Here is a 10,155-nt window from a genome sequence, read left to right on the forward strand (position 1 = left end):
TTGGTTTTGAAAAATGAAAAGAAAGAAGCTTTTCTTTTTCTTTTTTTTTTTGGAGAATGGAAAAGCTAGAAGCTGGTGAAATAAGGAACCAAGCGCAATGGAGGCCATTCTCAAAAACCAAAAAAAAGGTGTAATGGAGGCTAATAAATAATAATAAACCCGTTGGCCCTTGGGTCACGGGCCACGGCATATGCATTTTATATTGAAACAAAATATCAAAAAGAAAAAATAAAGAGTTGAGCAAAATATCAACTTTTATGTCAAATCGTTTGTGAACGTTCATTAAGTAATATAAAATAAAATAAAGTTTATTAAGATTGATTGGCATTATTTGAGGAGACTTGATCTTAGTCTTTCTACTTGTTTTAGAACAAAATGCGCAAATTTTGGTCTGGTGGAGCGTCATTTGGTTTTGAAAAATGAAAAGCAAGAAGCTGGTGAAATAAGGAACCAGGTGGAATGGAGGCTAATAAATAATAATAAACAAGGGCCACGGCATATGCATTGATATTGAAACAAAATATCAACAAAAAAAAATTATTTTTAAGGTGAACAAAATATCAGTTGGCATTATAGGAGGAGACTTTCTACTTGTTTTATTCCCACTTTTGCATTTATATTGAAACAAAATATCAAAAAAAAAAAATTATTTTTGAGGTGAACAAAATATTAATTGGCATTATACGAGGAGACTTAATTTTAAAGGCCCGTTTGGTACATGTGTTTAAAAACTGAAAATTATTGTTTAAAAACATTTGTAGAAATACGTGTATATGAAAAAATGTGTGAAAAAAACGTGTAATATTATTTAAAAACTGAAAATTATTGTTTGAAAACACAAACCAAACACCCCCTAACAAATCAATCAATATCAATATATAGATTAAAGTAGTCACACACGCTTTTGCGCATGCAATAATACTCTTTTTTGTTTTTTTTTTTTTATAAGGGTTTATTTGTTTATTTGATTTAATATTATAATGTTTAAAAGTAATATATAAATAACCATGTGTACTTTTTTTCAAAGAAAGATGTAAAGTAACTTGGAAAAATGTTTACAAATGAGAAAGAGATAATGTCCTAAATTTTAGGCTGAATGGAGAAGATAAATGAAAAAACCTAAAACTTAGGAACGGTAAATTATTCTTTTAACTGGTTTGTATTTTTTAATTTTAAAATTATTTAACTAAAAGATAGGGGTATTTTAGAAAATTTAAGAATTTGTGTGAGGGTATTTTAGCACGCAAAATGTTGAAACCCAAATGGGGAATCCTTATGCGAGAAAGTATAAGGTTCTGCCATATGGCGCACTCTTTAGAAAAAGAATTAAAATACTCTTAAGTCAAAAGATAAGAAATAAAAAATATAGATTTTTTTGTTTCTTTGGTTCAATGTTTCAAGATTTTTCCTACTAAAGAATAAGAATTCTTTGTAAGACTATTTATTTTCTATAGTTCAATGTTTCAAGATAAATCTCTTGCACTTCTACTCCTTTATATATAACCCATAACCCTTTATGTATCTCATCTCAAATACATTCCTACCAAGAATGATGCCATTTATCTTCAAACTTTCAATAACAGCAACCTAACTCCAATTTCGTTGTCCTTTCTAATCTTAACCCGTATGAGTTAACTATACCAAGGAAGAGGGCATGGTTTTTTTATTGAGTGATGACTAATTATAGTTTTGAAGCTAAGGTCAAAAGTTATGGGTTCTGTAAAGGTTGTGATTGCTTTGGGTGTTTGGTGTGGAAAAGCCAAAAATGAATTATGCTTTAGAAGTTAGTGAAATAAAAAGAAACCTTTCTAATTGATTATTGATGAGATTAGTTTTTTTTTTTTTTTTAATAATGTTTTCAAACTCATAATTTATAAGTTCCTTTGTAGTTTTTTTACTGCTATTTAGTGCGATATCAATATGAGTCATGACGATAAAAGTAAAAGTCAATGATTATTTTAGAGTGTTTTTCATGCTTTTTATTTTATTTTACATACATATTTTTTAATGTGGTAGCCTTGCTACAGGCAATTAAATCTTGATAAATTAATGGAAATATTTTTAACCATTTTTCTTTATTTTATCACATTTTCTATATGCCAGCACTTACAAATGATTTCCTTTTATTGAGATAATGAAATTAGAGTTTGAGATTTGAGATACGGTATTTGACTGTGAAAATAGAGTAGTAGAGAAAGTGTTTGAGAGGTTGCTTGAATTTTTGTAATATCTTCCTTTGAGTTTTATAGAGTGCAACTCAATGTATCATTTATGTTTTATGCTAATGCTATTTTTTATGAATATTTTATTCATATTTTGCTAGGTCTTAATTGCTACTTAGAGCCAGAGAGAAGTTGAAAAAGAGGTAGAGCCGAATAAGAAAATGAATATTGGTGATACTAAAAAATGTGCAAATATTATCAAGATCCTAATGATGTAGGAGTTGTGGAAAAGGACAGTAGTATGAAGCATCAAGAAATTGAAAACCAAATGTACATGGCTCAAGGAAAGAGCAAGGCAATTCAAATTTCTATTGTTACCGGCTCTTATCTTTTAATGATTGCTATTGAGAAAATTCTATAATGGAAGACTTAGTTAGGCCTACCATAGCCACTTTCTTTGCACTTACATAGGCTTGGACATTTGATCTTGAGGGACCAATTTTTAGTTTCAAAATGTGCAAGTGCAAAATAAGAATTGGCTTTACGAGATCTCATTTTCTCTCCCCCCCCCCNAAAGAAAAAGAGAAAAAAAATCTTACCGGACTGTGTCCATGTCTCTATCACTGTCTCTTTAATAACTTTGGTGTTTTCTCTGCTTCTTTCATCGCCTCTTCCTTTCCCTGCTTCTGTCTCTATCTCCATATCTCAATACCTCAAGGACGTTCGATCATATTTAACTTTGACGGGTGCCGATTGCGGTGGTCTAAGTCTGTCAGGGGATGGCAATGGCCGGCCGTACGAATCTCCAGTGTGGCACAAGGTTTTCCTTTTTCTCCTTCCTTTTCTCTGTATCACAGTGTCGCTAGGGTTTTTCTAGTTGAAACACTATTTTATTTTATTTTAACCGGTTTTTATTTTTTATTTTTTATAATATACATAAAACTGCCAAATGGTGTTACACTCGTAATAAAACAATAATGTGATTTAACGCAACGTACGGTTTTTTAAAGAAAAAAATTGTAAACGTGGCAGCATTTTAAGTGACATTTTTTCCTAACATGGCGGCACCTTGTAAAGGCTTCTGCTATTATATATAACTAGCGTTTAACCCACGCAATGCGCGGGATCATTTGAAATCTCATAAGTAGAAGAGAAATTTGGCTAATAAAATTAATTTTTAATGAAAAAATTTGTTGCAAAGTGTGTAAGAAATTATTACTATGCATTCTAAAGATTCTCAATCATCACAACCCATACTTTGGTGGACCCATACTTTGGTGGTATGTACGAAGGATCCTAACAAATTACATTGAAATAAAACAAACATTCATTCTCAGTACACAACTAACCCAACCAAAAAGCTTAAATCAAAACCAACCCAACCAAAATACTAAAAACTAACTCATATTTCTTAGTTTATAATCCAAAAAAAAAAAAAAAAAAAAAAAAAAAAAGGAAATTTAAAAAATAGTAATAATAATACGGAATATTTTTGTCATTTGAATAATTTGCCTTTTTCTTTTTTGAAATAAGTATTTAGTTTTCTATGAATCATCAAGAGTTATCATAAGATTTTTATGATATCATATTTATGATTATTTGGCTTAAGGAGCTATCATGGAGTTTGATGATATCATGTTTACATTATTAGAGAATAATATTTGTATGACTCTTTGTTTTCTTTAGTTCAATGTTTCAAGATAAATCTCTTGCACATCTACTCCTTTATATATAATCCATAACCCTTCATGTATCTCATCTCAATTACATTCCTACCAAGAATGATGTCATTTATCTTCAACGTTTCAATAACAACTACCGAACTCCAACTTCGTCGTCCTTTCTAATCTTAACCCGTATGAGTTAACCATACCAAGGAAGCAGGCTTGGTTTTTTTATTGAGTGATGACTGATTATAGTTTTGATGCTAAGGTCAAAAGTTATGGGTTCTGTACGGGTTCTGTAAAGGTAGTGATTGCTTTGGGTGCTTGGTGTGGGAAAGCCAAAAATGAATTATGTTTTAGAACTTAGTGAAATAAAAAGAAACCTTTCTAATTGATTATTGATGAGATTAGTTTTTTTTTTTTTTTAATAATGTTTGAGAACTCATAATTTATAAGTTCCTTTGTAGTTTTTTTTACTGCTATTTAGTGCGATATCAATATGAGTCATGACGATAAAAGTAAAAGTCAATGATTATTTTAGAGTGTTTTTCATGCTTTTTATTTTATTTTATTTTACATATATATTTTTTAATGTGGTAGCCTTGCTAAAGGAAATTAAACCTTGATAAATTAATGGAAATATTTTTACCATTTTTCTTTATTTTATCACATTTTCTATATGCTAGCACTTACAAATGATTTCCTTTTATTGAGATAATGAAATTAGAGTTTGAGATTTGAGGCTCGGTATTTGGCTGTGAAAATGGAGTAGTAGAGAAAGTGTTTGAGAGGTTGCTTGAATTTTTGTAATATCTTCCTTTGAGTTTTGTAGAGTGCAACTCAATGCATCATTTATGTTTTATGCTAATGCTATTTTTTATGATTATTTTATTCATATTTTGCTAGGTCTTAATTGCTACTTAGAGCCAGAGAGTAGTTGAAAAAGAGGTAGAGCCGAATAAGAAAATGAATATTGGTGATACTAAAAAAGTGCAAATATTATCAAGATCCTAATGATGTAGGAGTTGATGGAAAAGGACAATAGTATTAAGCATCAAGAAATTGAAAACCAAATGTACACGACTCAAGGAAAGAGCAAGGCAATGCAAATTTCTATTGGTACCGGCTCTTATCTTTTAATGATTGCTATTGAGAAAATTCTATAATGGAAGACTTGGTTAAGCCTACCATAGCCACTTTCTTTGCACTTACATAGTCTTGGACTTTTGATCTTGAGGGGCCAATTTTTAGTTTCAATAAGTGCAAGTGCAAAATAAGGATTGGCTTTAAGGGATCTCATTTTCTCTCCCCCCCCCCCCACCTCAAGATATATATATATATGTGTGTGTGTGTGTGTGGGTACCTTAGGTATGCTTCACAACATCCTAGGCAAGCTAAGCGTGCTTGGCAATGTCCTAGGCATGCATGACAACGTCCTAGGCCGTCCTCGGCCAGCTTTGCAACGTCCTAGACATGCATGGCAACATCCTAGGCATGCTTGGAAACGTACTCGGACGGTGTCCTAGGAGTTCCACATCGAAGGAAACCCCCCCCCCCCACTTGCTGCCTTATAAGTTTTGAAGTGAAGGAAGTAGTGTACCATCAGTTTAGTTATTCGAATAACTATAAACTGATGGTACACTACTTCCTTCGTTTCAAAACTTATAAGGCAGCAAGTGGGGGGGTTTTCCTTCGATGTGGGACTCCTAGAACACCATCTGAGGACGTTTCCAAGCATGCCTAGGACGTTGCCATGCATGCCTAAGACGTTGCAAAGCAGGCCTAGGACGTTGCAAAGCAGGCCTAGGACGTTGCCATGCATGCCTAGGACGTTGCCAAGCACGCCTAGCTTGCCTAGGATGTTGTGAAGCATGCTTAAGGTACCCACAATATATATTTGAGTTTTTATTCTTGGAATTAATTGTCCTTTTTGCAATGTAAATTAGGGAGCTACAGCAAGAATCCTATAATGGTGATGAGGTGTTTTGTATTTTCCTCATTATGTTTCATTTGAATATATTTCATGCACAAACACAGATTAATAGGGATTTTATAATCTCCTTAAAAAAAAAAAATTTAAAAAAAGGATGTTTTTAAAAAAATATAAAAGGGACTATTTTTGTCATTTGAATAATTTGTCTTTCTTTTTTTTTTTTTGACAAAAGTATTTAGTTTTCTATAAATCATCTAGAGTTATCATAAGATTTTTATAATATCATATTTATGATTAGTTGGCTTAAGGAGCTATCATGGAGTTTTTATGATATCATGTGTACATTATTAGAGAATAATATTATTAAGACTCTTCGTTTTCTTTAGTTCAATGTTTCAAGATAAATCTCTTGCACTTCTACTCCTTTAGATATAACCCATAACCCTTCATGTATCTCATCTCAAATACATTCCTATCAAGAATGATGTCATTTATCTTCAACCTTTCAATAACATTTACCTAACTCAACTTCATCGTCCTTTCTAATCTTAACCCGTATGAGTTAACCATTCCAAGTAAAAGGGCTTGGTTTTTTTATTGAGTGATGACTGATTATAGTTTTGATGCTAAGGTCAAAAGTTATGGGTTCTGTAAAGGTTGTGATTTTTTTGGGTGTTTGGTATGGGAAAGCCGAAAATGAATTATGTTTTAGAACTTAGAGAAATACAAAGAAACCTTCTAATTGATTATTGATGAGATTAGTTTTTTTTTTTTTTTAATAATGTTTTAGAAATCATAATTTATAAGCTTCTTTGTAGTTTTTTTTACTGCTATTTAGTGCAATATCAATACCAGTCATGACGATAAAAGTAAAAGTCAATGATGATTTTAGAGTGTTTTTCATGCTTTTTTATTTTATTTTATTTTACATATATATATTTTAATGTGGATGCCTTGCTAAAGGCAATTAAATATTGATAAATTAATGGAAATATTTTTAACCATTTTTCTTTATTTTATCACATTTTCTATATGCCAGCACTTACAAATGATTTCCTTTTATTGAGATAATGAAATTAGAGTTTGAGATTTGAGGCTCGGTATTTGGCTGTGAAAATGGAGTAGTAGAGAAAGTGTTTGAGAGGTCGCTTGAATTTTTGTAATATCTTCCTTTGAGTTTTATAGAGTGCAACTCAATGCATCATTTATGCTTTATGCTAATGCTATTTTTTATGAATATTTTATTCATATTTTGTGAGGTCTTAATTGCTGCTTAGAGCCAGAGAGTAGTTGAAAAAGAGGTAGAGAGGAATAAGAAAATGAATATTGGAGATACTAAAAAAATTGCAAATATTATCAAGATCCTAATGATGTAGGAGTTGATGGAAAAGGACAATAGTTGGAAGCATTAAGAAATTGAAAACCAAATGTACATGGCTCAAGGAGAGAGCAAGGCAATGCAAATTTCTATTGGTACCAGCTCTTATCTTTTAATGATTGCTATTGAGAAAATTCTATAATGGAAGACTTAGTTAGGCCTACCATAGCCACTTTCTTTGCACTTATATAGGCTTGGACTTTTGATCTTGAGGGACCAATTTTTAGTTTCAATAAGTGCAAGTATAAGTGCAAAATAAGGATTGGCTTTAAGGGATCTCATTTTCTCTCCCCCCCTACTTCAAGATATATATATTTTTTGACTTTATATTCTTGGAATTAATTGTCCTCTTTGCAATGTAAATTGGGGAGCTACAGTAAGAATCCTATAATGGTGATGAGGTGTTTTGTATTTTCCTCATTATGTTTCATTTGAATATATTTCATGCACGAACACAGATTAAGAGGGATTTTATAATCTCCTTAAAAAAAATTAAAAAAAAAAAAAGGAAGTTAAAAAAAAAAAAAAATAATAATAATAATAGGGAATATGTTTGTCATTTGAATAATTTGTCATGAAAAAAGTGAAAATATTATCAAGATCCTAATGATGTAGGAGTTGATGGAAAAGAACATTAGTAGGAAGCATTAAGAAATTGAAAATTTCTATTGGTACCGGCTCTTATCTTTTAATGATTGCTATTGAGAAAATTCTATAATGGAAGACTTAGTTAGGCCTACCATAGCCACTTTCTTTGCACTTACATAGGCTTGGACATTTGATTTTGAGGGACCAATTTTTAGTTTCAATAAGTGCAAGTGCAAAATAAGGATTGGCTTTAAGGGATCTCATTTTCTCTCCCCACCTACTTCAAGATGAGGCTATTTCCCACTGCTTAATAATTGTGGAAAAAATAATTGAAAAAATTCCTTTACGACCGAAAGAGATGGTATTGAAATGTGACCTTGTTGGACAACATTGCCGGAAGCTTCTTTGTATGTGCCGCTATCAGGTCAAGTGTAGTGTTGGGATGATTTTTTGAAGGAGAAAAATAATCAAGTTCAATACCATGCGGGAAAAAGACATAAATACAAATAATTGTAGTTTGACAGGGTAAAATTTTGTCATGATTTGGGCAATTGAGAGTTGGGAGAGAAAAAAGTCTTTTTTAGAGAGATTTTTAAGGTTTTAATGAGGGGATGCACAAGATGAATTGGAGATTTTTGTAGGGATTTCTAAGGTTTCAATCATTACTCAATTATGCCAAAGTAGTGGTAGCCTTAGTTCGTCTATGATGTTTACATTTTTGTAGCTATTTTTTTCGTTTCAATAGCAGACCAAGTACATAAAATCCATCAGTTTGCATAAAAATCTAATATACAAAAGAGGGGGGACATCATTTTAGCGAATTTTATTATAAAAAAATGTATAAACTAATGTGATAAAGAATGTAATCTATGTCATATTAACAATGCAATATATAAATTTCTCAAATATTTTTTCTTCTTGTTTTTGTAAAATTTGTACTATGCTTAGCATATGGACCAAAAACATTTGAGAATCAACTTGCAACCATGAGGGGCTTCTAGAGACTAGAGCATCTCGTTTCATGTGTGAAAGCAGTGCCAATTTCTTCTAGTGTGCCTATTGGAATATGCGATGAAATCAAAGGCAGAGACATATAAGAGGCCGGTTGAACTCATTCATGAAAGTCCTATCTATGAAATCAACAGGATTTAACTCATAGTACATGTCATGTGAGTGTGACATGATTAGAGCCCAGCCGAAGTTTTTGAACTTTGAGTGTATAGCTTTCCTTAATTGGTGGATGTATTGGTTCGATCAGTCCTTTTTTTCATATACAAGTTGGGTGGAATATATATGGAGGGCTATCTGGATTGACATATACAATTCCATCTACATAAGTCCCATTATTGGGTGTAAAACTTTCTTCTTCTTTTTTTGGGTTGAATGGATGCAACACTATTTCAATAAAGTGAAATGAGAATATCTATACTTCGTATAAAAAAGGATAGTTGAAATGTTTGTGTTTGACAAAACGACATTGTAAGGGTTAAAATAGCAGAAGTGGAGGTTTCCTTTCAGGTTTGTTTGTTGTGTACTTACGCTTCTATCCTTAAAAACTTTAAATCTAAAGAGTTAAAAAGCGTGGGGTAGTTTCATCATTTGGCTCTATCTTTCTTTATCTTATTTCTTTGTTTCATGTGTTTGACAGCCAAGTACTCTATTGATAGACACAAACCCAAGACACAACACGGTAAGGGAGAGAAACAGAGAGAAATAAGAACAATGAGAAACAAAAAAAGAGTCAGCTATGAGTCAATTGCTTCCATCACAAGAGAGAGAATGAGAAGAAAGAAGGAAAAGAAGATTGGAGAGAAAGAAAAATGGAGATTTTGTTTTGGTTTAGGTCATTCATGAACACCACTATATTTATCGTTATTTAAAGTATATTTATCTCATTTAGATGTAGCTTCTCCACATGGGTTCATCTTGCATGTGGATTATTACTTTATTTCTTTTTGGTTTGTTTTAATTTGTTATATGTAGTCATGTTGTTTCTTTTGCTTATGTTATTGTTATTTTAATCTAACTTGAAAGTCGATTGCACTAAGATATCATGACACTCACTTATAGAATAATGAGAAGTTATGATGATAAAGATTTAGGGTTGGATTTTGGGATGATTCATTCCTTCGAGTTCTGATACAGGTGGGCAAGTTTTGGTGATTTGAAAGGAATTGACTAGGTTTTATGTTTCTAATTGTATGTTGATTGTGGGTTGTTTTCAAGCTTTCTTGATTGTTGGCAGGTAAGAGCTTTGCAAGAGAGGGATTGGTAATAGGCAATGAGGATGGTTTTGTAAAATTAGGGTCTATTTGGGATCCGCTTATTTTGTTGAAACTGAAAACTTTTTGTTAAAAGTACTGTAGATAAAGATAAAAGTTAGTTGAAATAATATAGTGAGACCCATGAATAATAGCAAAAATAAGCTGA

The 10,155-nt window shown here is 31.6% G+C and overlaps 1 long non-coding RNA gene across 1 annotated transcript; it reads left to right on the forward strand.

The window, feature by feature from the left end:
- The first annotated feature begins 9,020 nt into the window (after window positions 1-9,020).
- LOC136066448 (uncharacterized) lies at window positions 9,021-9,624 on the forward strand. Its single transcript, XR_010627940.1, has 2 exons — window positions 9,021-9,243; window positions 9,374-9,624. It is a non-coding gene; the product is annotated as an uncharacterized LOC136066448 (long non-coding RNA).
- The last annotated feature ends 531 nt before the right edge of the window (window positions 9,625-10,155 follow it).

The sequence above is a fragment of the Quercus suber genome, unplaced genomic scaffold (genome assembly GCF_002906115.3).
Source record: "Quercus suber isolate HL8 unplaced genomic scaffold, Cork oak 2.0 scaffold_35, whole genome shotgun sequence".
Classification (NCBI taxonomy): domain Eukaryota; kingdom Viridiplantae; phylum Streptophyta; class Magnoliopsida; order Fagales; family Fagaceae; genus Quercus; species Quercus suber.